The sequence below is a fragment of the Xenopus tropicalis genome, chromosome 7 (assembly GCF_000004195.4).
Source record: "Xenopus tropicalis strain Nigerian chromosome 7, UCB_Xtro_10.0, whole genome shotgun sequence".
Lineage (NCBI taxonomy): Eukaryota > Metazoa > Chordata > Amphibia > Anura > Pipidae > Xenopus > Xenopus tropicalis.
The window spans coordinates 123511243-123527672 of record NC_030683.2 but is presented as its reverse complement, the minus strand read 5'-3'; the positions used below and the strand labels follow the sequence as shown (position 1 = coordinate 123527672).

Here is a 16430-nt window from a genome sequence, read left to right as displayed (position 1 = left end):
AAGTGTAAGTGTGTGTGTAAGTGTCTGTGTGTGCTTTGGAAAGTTGTAAATAAGTGTGTATGTGTGTAAAAGTGTAATAATGACAAAGATAGAAGAAGAAATGGAAAAAAAAAAAAAAAAAAAATTTTTAGACAGTTGAGATAAAATAAGCAAAATAAACAGTGGTTAGAGAGTTGTAGTTCAGCTCACACAATGCAGGCAGGCAATCAGGGCGACCAATCCAGCAGGAAGGCAGCAGGAAGGCAGCAGGGGGGCTCCAGCAGTCACACGTGCACAGCAGGAGTGAAGAGGCGACGCGGGGGCGGCGACATTTAAAGGGACAGCAGTGGACACGTCATCAATGCGTGTCCACTGCTGTCATTGGCTAAGGGACCGGATCGGTGCGGCTGGGCGACCGGATCCGTGAGTATGACCTTACTTGCTCGTTGCCTAGGGGGTTGTGCAGGCTTTACAAGCGCTGCGCTGCTTTAAAAGCGAGCGCAGCGCTTGTAAACCCGAAAGTGCCATAGGACGTAGATTCTACGTTCTATGGCACTTTGGTCCTTTAGTGCCTAGGACGTAGAATCTACGTCCTATGGCACTAAAAAGGTTAATTTCAAGGGATTCTGTACATACAGCAGCCGTATTCCTGCACAGAATATAGTTGTTGTTTGTCTCTGGGCTTCAGTTTCTCATTACAAACATTCACGGCTCCACTATTTGTAACAAGCCTCGTTGGATGTAGGTAAGTGCTCGCTACCCTACAGACCCACAATATATTTACTGATTGTGACTGTGGGGGGAGATTATGTGGGTGCCCCTATGTGTCCCATGGAGCGGCTTACCTGAGACTGTAACCCTCACTGTCTGACACGCACTGGTGACATGACAGTTCCCATGTATATAGGGATAATAACTGCCACTTTCTTGCACATCATTAATCCTCAGGGAGCAGCTGTTTGGCTCATTGCCGACCAGGGAAGTGCGGCGTCTGTAACCCTCACTCACATCAGAGGGATCCTGTTGGCTGAATATTTTAATGTCAGGAAGAAGGATTTCCTTGTACCAAACCAGACTGAAGTCCTTGTTGCCCCTGGGGCGGGTAAATGTGCAGGGAATCACCACACAGGATCCTCTCAATGCTCTGATGGATTCAGGGAGGGTAATGGCCCAATCCTGACTGTACGAACCTGGGAACCCCCCTGAGAAACAGACACATTAGTGCAACACAAATATACAGAGACTGTAGCACAAAGCTGTGACACATTACACAACTGAGGGCCTTTATCAACAACACATGAAAACCCATCAAATTGTTGCATTCATTGTTCTACCTGCAGCTGACTGAAAAATGCCAGTTGCTAACTGGTTGCTATGGGTTACTGCCCACAGGCAAATTTGCTCAACACTAGGGGGGGAATTCACAAAAGTGGTGATATTGAGACAAAATAAAAGTGGAGATAAATTTGTCGGATTTTCCACCTAATTCTCCACTTTTGTGAATTTGTCTTATAAACAGACAGTTTTCAGATTTTGTAATTTTCCCGACTTTTTTTATGAATTTGCCTTTAGCTCTTAGTAAATCTGTCGGTGCCACAAACCCAGTCCCACAGCGACAGGAGCCTCGGGGGAAGGATTTTACCAGCAGGATTTTGCATTTCATTTGCCGTTTGTCATTTCTTTTCCACAAAAGTGGAGAGGTTTGTGAATAAGGTGGAAAATCCGACAAATCTATCCCCACTTTTATTTTGTCTCAATATCAGCACTTTTGTGAATTCCCCCCAAAGAGTCACAATAATTCTCAGCACATCTCAGAAGAGCAGGCACAGGGCTCCATTGTGTCTTAAAGGGGAACTCCACCCAAACACAATGTAAGCTTTTTTGAAAATTGAACATAATTTCAAGCAACTTTGCAATAAACATCAGTTAAAAACTATGCAGCTTTTTCATGATTTTTAATGTAATAATATTGTTGGAACAGTTCCCTAAGCCCCGCCCCCTGTTCCCCTGCTGATCTGGCTAACTGCCTTCAGCTAGAATCCTCCCAATCCCACAATTCCCTGCTGCACACATGATGTCAATAAGAAAAGGAACATCCCAGTGCAATGCATTGTGGGTTATGTAGTTCCTGCATGCTGTCTGTAAGCTGTGGAGAAGTTGTTACAATTTGTAACATCAGTGTTTTAGTCCCTCCTCCCCTGCCAGGATTTCAAATAATGAAGAAAGAGAAACTGTTTTACAGCTGGATTTCAGCATCTAAAATAAGGAACATATGTTTTCATACTTACTGTAATTTTCCCTTCCTAGCCACTAAATATGTCAACATCAACACTGGGTAGATTCCCTGCCCCCATACACAGACCATACACACACACCCCCTCCTGGGGTCAGCAGTCTAATAATAAAGTCCACTATATGCCAGCATAAACACTGGGATGTACCCAGTGTTATAACCAAATTGGGTGGGCAATAAAAAAATTCCACAGATGAATGCAGAAAATATTCATAGGACGGGAGGACTCCAGAAGCAAACTCTACACCTTCTTTGGAACTACGAAGGAGTTCAGTCTTTTCAGATCTAAAATGAGCCTCCAGCCCCCCTGAAGATTTCCTCACCAGAAACAGAATGGAATAAAAGCATTGGCCCTTTTCTTCTTCTGGAACTGGCAAAAATGACTTCCTCGAACAACAGCCGCTGCAGATACTACTCTAAAGTACCCCTTTTTTTGTGGAGATCTTGGGATTGGAGACACAATGAAAACGCCTCGATTTGGAAGAGAGGAAAACTCTATTTGATAACCCCACGTGATAACCAACAGGACCCAGAGGTCTGAAATAGTCTTCTCCCACTGTTCAGAAAAACTCGCGAGTCTGGCCGCTACCTTGAAGTTTTCCATGCAAAAATAGTCAGGAAGACATCTTGGATGAATGGGCTGACTTCCCCCTGCCACGCCCAGCCCCTGTGCTGGAACCAGCCTAAGAAAAGGGTCTTACTGCTTCTTTAAAGTTTGACCTCGCCGTGTCAGATGAGCCTCTTCCAGATCCTTGAAAAAGAAAGGACTGACTCTTTTGCTTCTTTTTCTCCTGTGGGAGAAACAGACTCTTTCCTCCTAAAGATTTAGAGATTATGTCGTCCAGTTTTGAGCCAAAGAGCCTCTCCCCTTCAAAAGGTAACGAACACAGACTCAGCCACAGACAAAGGCTTGTTTAAGCTCAGATAACCCGTCTGAAATATCTTGTTTATCAGCTCCATCTTTTAATGCCATGTCTATGCTGTCAATCCAAAGAGAAACAGCTTTGGCAACTGAAATTATGTACTTAATAGTGATGAGTGACTTATTTTTGCCAGGCATGGATTCACTGTGCAATTCTGCATTTCATCATTGGCAAATCACGTCAAAAAAAAGGTGCAAAAATACACCTGGGAACTGTTGAATGTGGAGAAAATCCAACCTTAAGTAAATATGGCATGGGGCTGGGGACTTGGGGGTGTTGTGTCGGTCAGGATGATTGGGTCTGACATTCCTTTGCTTCTATTGTTTACACATGGGCTTCTGTATCAGATTTCCTTCTCTCAGCTCAAACCTCCGGGGCATGGGTGTGAGCCTGAACAGCTTGCTCCTCTCTCCCTTTGCCCTTCCCTTCTCCCTCTTCTCCTCCTTCCTCCCTTCTCCCATCACTCCTGCCTCTCCCCCTCCCCCTCCCTCCTCCATCCTCCCTGTAATCTGAACTGAGAGACATACAAATCACAAACTGTTTCCTATTCCTGGATTATGTGTAGGTTATGGGTCAGGGTTGACTTTACCTTGCAGAACAACCATGAGAATGATCCTGTGTAAGTGCCTGTAGCACTCCATCATGTCTCCCCCACAACTCTCCTTCTTCCTGCATTAAACAGCACACAGAAATATATCTAATTACTGAAAATAAATAAAGAAATAATTTTATATGTATTTAGTTCAATGCATCCAACTTAAATCTATTTGTAAAAGAGGGACACAACACAAATAATGTATGGAGGTACCTGAGATAGTAAAAACATAGCCTGCCTCTTAGCCGGGATATCATAGAATTAGCTTGTGTATTGTACTGAATCTTCCCAGGCTTGGAAAGGCAATGATAATCCAATATGGTATTGGATCTGTTATCCAGAATATTTGGGTCCTGGGGTTTTCCAGATAGGGGCCACTCTTTAATTTGGATCTCCATACCTTAGGTTTACTAAAAACCATTTAAGTAAACCCAATATGATGATTTTGCCACCCAAATGGATTCTTGCAACTTAGTTTCCATCAACTACATGGTACTGTTTTATTATTATTATTATTTATAAATTAGTGTAAAGAAAATGCTTTTAACCCTTTTACTGCCAGCCATTTTGGTCAAAGCGGAACTTGTATTGCCAGACAGTTTTTGAACATTTTGCACTGTTTCACTTTAGGGGCCTTTCCTCGGGGGGACTTTTAGTTTACCAAGGAAAACAATATATCGTTTTTTTCAGAACAACCTAAGCTTTCAAAATATGGTAGAATTTTTGTGTAATTCCAATTCTGTAACAAGATATAGGCTTCTAAATGTCTAAAAATGCAAAAAAAATCAAATTTTACATAATATAATCACACATACTAGAAACAAAAATTATTTTATGCACGAATATACAACTGATTTGGAAAGTCCCATGTCTCCTGAACGTGCCAATACCAAATATATATAGTTTTATGGAGATTTCTCACTTGTATAGGTCAAAAACTCCCAGCAGTACACTACCAAATTCCCAAAGCACTGCTCCAAAAAAACTGCATACTTTGGATTTCAAGGCCAAAATTCCACTAACAGAAGGTTTATCCCAGAAAATTGTACATTTTTGGAAAGAACAGATTCTGGGGAATACAGAATAGGCACAACTGTCTGTCTACTCCAAACTATCAAGTCGCAATGCTTTCCTAAAGTTATTGGTTTTTATCAAAATTTGTGATTTTTTTTAAAAATCGCTTCAAAGCTTCTAGTCTATAGTATCTTATCTCCTACAGGTCATAAAGTAACCAAATAAAACACCCTAAATATGAATGCCTGGGGTCCACTGAACAGTTTGATGCCCAATATGTATAGGTTTACCTAAGTATGTGGCATGTAGGGGCCCCAATGTGAACATACCCCATATGAACTGTCATTTCTGTCATTTCAGCTTCTGCAAAATCAACACATTTACATCATTATATGTGGGATGAAGCTAGTAAAAAGTACGCTCACCCCAGAAAGTCATATATTTTTGGAAAGTACACATTCCCCCGAATCTAAAATGGGTACCCATGTCTTTCTACTCCAAAGTACCAAGCCGCACAGCTTTTCTAAAGTTAGCAATTTTGATGACATTTCCAAAAATCCCCTCAAAGCTTCCACTTTGAAGCATCTTATCTCCCACATAGCATTAGGTACCAAGATAAAACACCCTGAATTTGAACGCCAGGGGTCCACTGAACAGTATGATGCCCAATATGTATAGGTTTACCTAAGTATGTGGCATGTAGGGGCCCCAATGTGAACATACCCCCATATATACTGTCATTTCTGTCATTTCAGCTTCTGCAAAATCAACACATTTACATCATTATATGTGAGATAAAGCTACAAAAAAGTACGCTCACCCCAGAAAGCCATATATTTTTGGAAAGTACACATTCCCCCGAATCTAAAATGGGTACCCATGTCTTTCTACTCCAAAGTACCAAGCCGCACAGCTTTTCTAAAGTTAGCAATTTTGATGACATTTCCAAAAATCCCCTCAAAGCTTCCACTTTGCAGCATCTTATCTCCCACATAGTGTTAGGTACCAAGATAAAACACCCTAAATTTGAACGCCAGGGGTCCACTGAACAGTTTGATGCCCAATATGTATAGGTTTACCTAAGTATGTGGCATGTAGGGGCCCCAATGGGAACATACCCCCATATGATCTATCATTTCAGCTCCTGCAAAATCAACACATTTACATCCTTTATGCGGGATAATGCTACAAAAAAAGTACATTCACCCCAGAAAGCCATATATTTTTGGAAAATACACATCCCCCCGAATCTATAATGGGTAAATATTTCTTATTGCTACAAAGTACCAAGCTGTAAAGCTTTCCTAAGTTTGCAGATTTATATGACATTTTCGAAAATCGCATAAAAATGTTGCAATTTGCCGCATTTATCTCTCACAATTTCTTGATAAAGATCAGATAAAGACAAATCACCACAAAAAGGAACACCAGAGGCCTACTGAACAGTTTGATGCCCAATATGCATAGATATACCAAAGTCTGCGGTATGTACTGAACCCAAAATGAAAATAGCGCATAAGGATTTCTCGCCTGCCAGCTCAGCTTTTGCACACAGAGCCCCCTGTCAGTGTATTATGTGCCAAAACTTCCCCTAACTATACAGAGACCCCCACAAAACCATATATTTTTGGAAAGTACACATTCTGACAAATCCAACAAGGGTAAAGAGTCCTTTCTACACCAAAGTACCAAGCCGCAAAGCTTTCCTAAAGTTATCGGTTTTTATGAGATTTCAGAAAATCGCCTAAAAATGTTGCAATTTGCCGCATTTATCTCACACAATTTCTTGCGTACAAAGGCAAGTCACCCCAAATAGGAACACCAGAGGTCTACTGAACAGATTGATGCCCAATATGCATAGATATACCAAAGTCTGCGGTATGTACTGAACCCAAAATGAAAATAGCGCATAAGGATTTCTCGCCTGCCAACTCAGCTTTTGCACACAGAGCCCCCTGTCAGTGTATTATGTGCAGTAACCCCCCCCTAACTATACAGTGACCCCCAGAAAACCATATATTTTTGGAAAGTACACATTCTGATGAATTCAAAATAGGTAAAGTTATTTTTGTACACCAAAGTTACACCTGGCAAAGCTACGCTAAAAACAGATCAGGAACACTTATATAGGGATAAAATGTGATAAAACCACAAAAATTGTGCAAATCAGTGAAACAACAAAATAAGTTACATGACAGTGTAATTAGTGGCCAGAATATCTGATCCAATAGTTACGCTGTCAAAATAAACAGTTTTTAGGTAAAAGAAAATAAAAACAAAGTGGTAAAATGAAAAAAAAAAAAAAAAAACCAAAACAAAAAAAACCAAAGTGTTTGTGTATACATGTGTGTACATGTGTAAAAGTTGTGTGATAGTGTGTAAGTGTGTATATGAGTGTAAATAAGTGTATAAAAGTGTGAAAAATGAAAAAAAAAAAAAAAATGCTAAAATGTGTGCTGTAAGTGTGTGTAAATGTATGTAAGTGTGTATAAATGTATGTAAATGTGTGTATAAGTGTGTAAAAGTGTGTAAATGCAATAAAAAAAAAACTCCTTACCTGTTCCTGAAGACCGATCGCCTCCTTCCTCATTTGGGCCGGCGCTGGGGGAGAGGGAGGAAGCAGGAAGCAGCAGATGCGATGCAATCGCATCTGCTGCTTCCTGGAGGGTCCTGCGAGCGATCGGCTCGCAGGACCCTGATGACAGCCCCCCTGGCACATTGCCCAGGGGGGCTGTCATTGTTAGAAGCCCTCTGCAGCAGCGGCACATGCCGCCGCTGCAGAGGGCAGCGCTTAAACGCCAACGACGTATGAGACACGTCGTTGGCGTTTAAGCCCTTTTACTGCCAGCACGTATGCCATACGTGCTTGGCAGTAAAGGAGTTAAAATATGATAGTTGGTTGCTTAGACGCTATAGGAAATGACCTTTCTGTATTTCAGAGCTTTCTAGCTCACTGGTTGCAGAAAACAGATCCAATACATATAATTCTGTATATGATCAGCTAAGGATGCATTAGTGAAAAGAACAGCAAGCAGTGCCTATAGGGAGGGGCAGACAGATAATAATATGGGGTGAAGGCCATCATTTTGGGTGCAGCCCTTATCCAGTACTGGGAAGCAGATATTCACTTTTACCCATTACCCAGGGACACAACTCCTCAGTTTTCAATGTTCCAATTGATCTATAGGTTATTACATTACAAACTGGAGGATCAAAACCCCCTTGGTGATATTTTTAAAGGAAAAGTAACACTAAAAATTTTGAACAAAGGCGATGCGGCGATCCAGGGAAAGTTTCAGGGGAAGCGTCTGCTATGTGGCGATCGATTGATTGAGCCTAGCCTTCCTTCTGTATAGGAAGGAGTCAGGCTAGGTTTGATCAATCGATCGCCGCATAAATGATGCATCTCCGGATACTTTCCCCCGGCATCGCCATATCGCCTTTGTTCAAATGACCGGAAGCCAAGTTTAACAGGTATTTTCTTCTAAAGCATTCAAAATAACAAATGGTTTTCAGGATAGGATTAGGGCATTTTTGACTCAATTTATGTGACTCGACCTTGACTTTTTTTGCCAGAAAATCCATACCTGGTAAAAACATTCGCTAATAATTTCATGCCAGGCACCCCTGCAAATAAATCTTTTGGGGAGTCCCTCCTCCCCTGCCCTACTCCAGGCCACACTGCTCTGAACCTCCAGGCCCACACTGCTCTTTTTAAAAAAAAAAGTTGGAGAGGGGTTGGGAAGGGGGGACTAAAATACAGCAGTCTGCTGTATAGTTAGTTACGCCACTGTCACTAGAGGTTATTATTATTATTATAATATACAGTTTGACCATTTCCCTATGGGACCAAACTGTAAATTATATCTTTATAAACAATGCTTAGTGATGTCATCAGTCATAATTGGAGTTTTTGTCACAGGACTCACTAAAACTTGTATATTATAATAAACAAAATACCCCCTGTTGTACAATATGAGTATATTAGAAGTCACCTCAGAGTTTCATGACCTGTATAAAAGCACTCAGCCTTTAGCCCATATACCTTTATATGGTCATGGAACTCCTCAGTGACTTATAATATCCCTATATGTTACAATGGGGGGCACTTTATTCACTATATATTATAAGGAACTCCCCTGTGACCTATAATATCCCTATATGTTACAATGGGGGGCACTTTATTCACTATATATTATAAGGAACTCCCCTGTGACCTATAATATCCCTATATGTTACAATAGGGGGCACTTTATTCACTATATATTATAAGGAACTCCTCGGGGGACTTATAATATCCCTATATGTTACAATAGGGGGCACTTTATTCACTATATATTATAAGGAACTCCTCTGGGGCTTATAATATCCCTATATGTTACAATAGGGGGCATTTTATTCACTATATATTATAAGGAACTCCTCGGGGACTTATAATATCCCTATATGTTACAATAGGGGGCACTTTATTCACTATATATTATAAGGAACTCCTCTGTGACTTATAATATCCTTATATGTTACAATAAGGGGTACTTTATTCACTATATATTATAAGGAACTCTTCTGTGACTTATAATATCCCTATATGTTACAATAGGGGGCACTTTATTCACTATATATTATAAGGAACTCCTCTGTGACTTATAATATCCTTATATGTTACAATAAGGGGTACTTTATTCACTATATATTATAAGGAACTCTTCTGTGACTTATAATATCCCTATATGTTACAATAGGGGGGACTTTATTCACTATATATTATAAGGAACTCCTCGGGGGCTTATAATATCCCTATATGTTACAATAGGGGGTACTTTATTCACTATATATTATAAGGAACCCCTCGGGGGCTTATAATATCCCTATATGTTACAATAGGGGGCACTTTATTCACTATATATTATAAGGAACTCCTCTGGGGCTTATAATATCCCTATATGTTACAATAGGGGGCATTTTATTCACTATATATTATAAGGAACTCCTCGGGGACTTATAATATCCCTATATGTTACAATAGGGGGCACTTTATTCACTATATATTATAAGGAACTCCTCTGTGACTTATAATATCCTTATATGTTACAATAAGGGGTACTTTATTCACTATATATTATAAGGAACTCTTCTGTGACTTATAATATCCCTATATGTTACAATAGGGGGCACTTTATTCACTATATATTATAAGGAACTCCTCTGTGACTTATAATATCCTTATATGTTACAATAAGGGGTACTTTATTCACTATATATTATAAGGAACTCTTCTGTGACTTATAATATCCCTATATGTTACAATAGGGGGGACTTTATTCACTATATATTATAAGGAACTCCTCGGGGGCTTATAATATCCCTATATGTTACAATAGGGGGTACTTTATTCACTATATATTATAAGGAACCCCTCGGGGGCTTATAATATCCCTATATGTTACAATAGGGGGCACTTTATTCACTATATATTATAAGGAACTCCTCTGGGGCTTATAATATCCCTATATGTTACAATAGGGGGCACTTTATTCACTATATATTATAAGGAACTCCTCTGGGGCTTATAATATCCCTATATGTTACAATAGGGGGCATTTTATTCACTATATATTATAAGGAACTCCTCGGGGACTTATAATATCCCTATATGTTACAATAGGGGGCACTTTATTCACTATATATTATAAGGAACTCCTCGGGGGACTTATAATATCCCTATATGTTACAATAGGGGGCACTTTATTCACTATATATTATAAGGAACTCCTCTGGGGCTTATAATATCCCTATATGTTACAATAGGGGGCATTTTATTCACTATATATTATAAGGAACTCCTCGGGGACTTATAATATCCCTATATGTTACAATAGGGGGCACTTTATTCACTATATATTATAAGGAACTCCTCTGTGACTTATAATATCCTTATATGTTACAATAAGGGGTACTTTATTCACTATATATTATAAGGAACTCTTCTGTGACTTATAATATCCCTATATGTTACAATAGGGGGCACTTTATTCACTATATATTATAAGGAACTCTTCTGTGACTTATAATATCCCTATATGTTACAATAGGGGGGACTTTATTCACTATATATTATAAGGAACTCCTCGGGGGCTTATAATATCCCTATATGTTACAATAGGGGGTACTTTATTCACTATATATTATAAGGAACCCCTCGGGGGCTTATAATATCCCTATATGTTACAATAGGGGGCACTTTATTCACTATATATTATAAGGAACTCCTCTGGGGCTTATAATATCCCTATATGTTACAATAGGGGGCACTTTATTCACTATATATTATAAGGAACTCCTCTGGGGCTTATAATATCCCTATATGTTACAATAGGGGGCATTTTATTCACTATATATTATAAGGAACTCCTCGGGGACTTATAATATCCCTATATGTTACAATGGGGGGCACTTTATTCACTATATATTATAAGGAACTCCCCTGTGACCTATAATATCCCTATATGTTACAATAGGGGGTACTTTATTAACTATATATTATAAGGAACTCCTCTGTGACTTATAATATCCCTATATGTTACAATAGGGGGCACTTTATTCACTATATATTATAAGGAACTCCTCTGTGACTTATAATATCCTTATATGTTACAATAGGGGGTACTTTATTCACTATATATTATAAGGAACTCTTCTGTGACTTATAATATCCCTATATGTTACAATAGGGGGTACTTTATTCACTATATATTATAAGGAACTCCTCTGGGGCTTATAATATCCCTATATGTTACAATAGGGGGTACTTTGTTCACTATATTATTGTTATTAACATGTATTTATAAAGCACCAACATATCCCGCAGCGCTGTACAATAAGTGGGATTATATATTCGACATACAGAGTAACATACAAAGCAATCAATAACCAATACAAAAACCAATACAAATTTGAAGAGGGCCCTGCCCAAAAGAGCTTACAATCTATAAGGATAGGGTTATAATGATCTTTATTTCTATATGTAACAGTATTTTGCACCCAATCCTGCTGTAATACTAAAGCTGTATTTGCCTCCTGGGGCTCACAGCTGCCATTAGTAAGGGACAGGTATAGTGTCGGACTGGCCCACCAGGATACCAGGAAAACTCCTAGTGGGCCCAGGTGTCAGTGGTCCCTCCTGCTCACCCAACTATTTGCCTTGTTACACAAAAAGGGGTTGTGGGAGCACTCCAAGGCTAAATAAAGTATACAAAAACATATTTGCCTTGTTAGCCTAAACCATGGCCTTTATTCAGAATAAATAGAGAAAAGGATAGATAATATTATGTAGAAAGACGTAATTAGGAAATTTTGTTGAGTGAACATGGAAGGAAAGTTTGTCTGGAGAGTGGGTCTAAGGTCTAAGGTTTTCTGGTGAGCCCTTGGCACCCCAGTCCGACATTGGACAGGTAGGACTTTTCCAGGCCCGGTCAAACTTTCGGATATAGTCTTCTTATTATCCTACATCAGCAGGGCCAGAACATAGACTGTTCTCTACCAAGAGATCCTGAGCTGCAGACTAGCAGAAGACAACAATAGCACATTGCCCACAAACCACATCAGATCACCCTCCTGGGGGTTTGTAATGATTATACAGAAACTGACTAAACTTACATAGAAACGTATGTAACTTCCATATGAAGCAATAAGCAGGGCAGTGTGACGGGGCAGGCAGGAGAGAAGGGGCTGAACTTAGTGCAAACTCCATTGACCCTCCAATGAACTGACTTACTAGCACATTAATTATTACAACTAATTATATGAACTACTTATTATAGAGTAAAATTAACTGTTTATATTGCTATATACTAAATTATATAGCTGGTTATTCTGCTCTCTAGCAACATCACTGGGCCCCTAAACTCTGGGAACAAGATATTTTTTTCCATGAACATATATTGCAGCTGTTTAGCAGTCAAAGCCCACTTGCCCCCTAAAGTTCTTGTCCCCCCAGCAGTTGCCGTGTCTGTCTCCTCTATAGTCTGTGAGTTTGTATCATAGTAGCACCTCCACATCCATCAACTTCAACTTTTTTTCTACCATCTACCTACCTGCTAGGTGATATTTAATGTTTATATTTAAAATATAACAAACCTGAATATTACTATTAAACCCCTAGTGACACAAATGAGTCTAAGTAGTTATGTCATACTGCTAAACCAGTAAGCTTAAACCATCTATGATACAGGGTTGCATTAAAGGAGAAGGAAAAACCTTTTGGCATTTTATTGCAACATATTAGCTACAGTAGTGCAAGCTAGAATGTTATATTAATTCTGCAGAAAGCTTTACCATACCTGAATAAACAGCCATAGAATCTCTCTGTTTGTTTAAGAAAGCAGCTGCCATTGTAGCTTGATCTCAGTAGCTTCCTGCTGCAGCTCTAGCGGCTCAGATTACACAGTGTTGGGAGGGGGGATGTTAATTCTAATGGGAGAGGGAGTGAATTCTTATGGGAGGGGGAGGAGGAGAAGGTCTGGGGAGAGAGCAGCAAACTGAGCAGACTCCTTCCATGCCCTGAAGGATATTTCTGAGAGCAGGAAGTCTGACACAGAATAACATGTTTACACAAAAGAAGAAAAGAAATCCTGTGTTTCTTTTGATAGAGGACTTCTGTGAGTGCTTATGGCTGTATTCACATAGACCTTTCTGATAAAGCTAACTTAGTTTTTACCTTTAGTTCTCCTTTAATGCTTTCACCTGCCTTTAGTAAGGTGTGCCTATTGAATAGCAGAATAATGAAATGCCAGTTGGAAAACACCAACAAGTGTTTACTCGATATTCAGCACTTCAGCATTAAATTCGGTGCGCTATCATTACTCCCCCCCCAGCATGCCCACTGTTCATTGATGAGCCACTTCATTTTTAAATACTTCACATCATTCCTGGCTTGAAATAGATTTTTTTTCAAATATATTTAATGATGGTTTAACCAACATTATGTTGATATTCAGCCCCTTTTGTCTCACTGTTACTGTATATATAAAAATAAGGATCTGCACACTGTATGAAGCAATACTTCAGTTTAGAAATAATTACTCCCATCCATCCCTGCCTTACTGAGCTCCTGGTCTAACTACCCCATCTCAGCCTCACCCGTGCATAATGTTGGGTTGAAAAACCCACAGACTGTTCTTCGAATTCAGTTTATTCTTCCGCTTTTTCTTATTATTATGCTTAGTGCCCCCCATTTTCACTACCCCTCCTACAGTTTTAGGGGTATGTAGGGACCCATAGGGTTTAGCACTCCTATGGCTTTAATTCTCTACTAGTTCTTTCTATTACTGTTACTGGGCAGAGTCCCATGTATCTAGTTTGCACTAATACTATCCCTTATTGGTTATTATGGTTGTACACGCCCCTTACAGACTGATATAGTGTCTAGCAAGGAGGTGTGACTTCCTCTTTGGCTGCCTGTCTGCTACCTGAGAACAGCCCCACTGAGCCTGGGTGCAGCAACAGGCCCCAGTAAAGCCATACTATCCCAGAGACCACCATACCATCTGGAGAAGTCTGGGACAGGGTCCTGTGAATGAGGTTTAAGTAACACAACAGTTTTGTAATAGCACTCTCTAGGAGAAATGAGATAGTTAGCATCTAGCAAGCAAGGGCAGCCTAATAGCCCCACCAAAGGAGAATTAGTGTTCTGGAAGTACCCTTCCATCCGGCAATGTTGCCTCAGCAATAGGGCCACGGAGTAGAGATAGGAGACAGGTTAGAATAAACCCTGATCCCTAGTCACACGGAGGACTCATATGCTAGAGGTTATCAACCTGAGGAAGAGATATCTATCCAGGGCTATCTCCCAAGAGGGTATTTGGTTGACAGGTGTACTTACCCTGCCCAGACTCTACCAAGAGGTGGCATATACCAGTGGTACCCTCATTTGCTTGTCCTAAAGGGATATTGTCATCTACCCTCTATATCTGCATGCATTGTGAGTATCTGATAACCCTGCTTACCATCTTTGTCTCTGACAATAAATTTGTTACTAGTTCAGCAAGCAAGAACCTTTCTGGCATCCATTCTTACCAATTGCACTACACAGCTACAGTGAGTTTTAGTTCAGCTACACCCTCAGCTCTGTTAAGGTCTCTTCGACCAAATGAAGGTCCATCCTAAGAAAGAGGGTCACATGTAACACATGCTCTCCTATCACTACTAGCCTGGTTTAACCCCTTAATAGCCAAACAAGTGTTAAAGATACAACACCCAAACTCCCCACACATCTTCGCCCTATAGCAGAGCAGGTTGCTTGTGCTTTTCTAAGTGATCCCGCCCCCCGTCCTTTTGTGGCGCCGCTCCGAACCCCCCGATTTTTCCATTGACTTTGACAGGAAAGATTTTCAAACTGCTGCCACTCTTACAGCTTTGAAGCTGCACCCCCCAAACTTGACTAGCATAATAATGGGGTCACCCCGAATGAAACAGCGACATTTATTGGATAACCCAAAGCCTGAAAATCTTTAACTCTGCCATTGCTTTAGGGCCATTCACCCCGGCCCCCTTTTGCCAATGTGCCATGTCCAATCTCTTTGACCGTTTCTTGGGGAATATAATGCACCAACTGAATCACTGACTGATATTTAATTTCATTAAGTGTTTTTTTGTTTTGATGTCTCTAAACAGAATTTGGTGGTGCCCAGAAGCATTTACTCACTGCTGTTCCCCGTCTATCTCAACCTGCCGTTCCTTTCAAGGCAACCATTTCCAAAGATCACAAATTTACTAGTAATCCAGGAGGGGCATCAAGGGTTCAATTACATTAATATCATCTAATTGTGTTATGTCTTCCTAATGGTACAATGGTAGGACTAACACATAGCCTGTACAGAGAGATACCATAAAACTATGGCACATAGGGATTCCCCTGTACTAAGCACAATTCAGCAGGGAAATGTTAGTATATAATGACCTTTCAAAGAAACGCTTAAATAAGTGAGTTGTAAAGTAGATTTTTCATTCTATGAGTTGTGCCTAATCTATCTATATGAGTATAATAACCAGAGTACATACCAGTGTTCACCTCATATCCAGCCTGGGTGTGGGACCGTGGGTAAAGGCACGGAGGGTCCGGGCACAAGGCATAATATTACTTACTGTTACTTTAGGGAAGTGGTTTATTAGACGTTACTTCCTTCTTCTGAGGAAGAGACTGAAGAGGTGACTCTATGGCATTAAGGGTAAGACTGGCCCACTGGTCCCATGCTGTCTTCCTGTAAAGCTAGCCAGTTTCTGGGAGCCTCACACTAAAGTAAAGGAGAACTAAAGTCTAAAACAAAACTATGGCTAGAAATGTTTAGCTATGTTTTATGCCCTTGTACCAGCCCAAAGCCACCAACACTCTATAGAAATAAAGCCCCATGCCCCTGAAGATGCCCACAGTAGCTCTCCATCTTTTGCCCAACTACTGCACATGCTCAGTCTGCTCTTGGCTGATGTCAGTGACCTGAGCTTAGGGATCGACTCACAATATTCTTCTTTCCTATGCCGGCTTGCTCTAGTCACTGCCTGTTCACTATTAAACATGCATACAGGCCAACCAATCACAGTCCTGTCTGGCTGCTCCCTAAAAAACTCCAGT

At 40.2% G+C, this 16430-nt stretch overlaps 1 protein-coding gene and 1 long non-coding RNA gene across 5 annotated transcripts in view; both read right to left on the bottom strand.

Moving 5' to 3' along the window:
* The window catches only part of LOC116412109 (B-cell receptor CD22-like), a 69881-nt gene that overhangs the window by 23101 nt on the left and 30350 nt on the right, over nt 1-16430 (bottom strand). The window lies entirely within an intron of this gene.
* Nucleotides 868-16065, bottom strand: LOC116412111. The gene is made up of 3 exons (XR_004223560.1): nt 15863-16065; nt 3785-3864; nt 868-1181 (listed from the first exon to the last, which is right to left on the bottom strand). It is a non-coding gene; the product is annotated as an uncharacterized LOC116412111 (long non-coding RNA).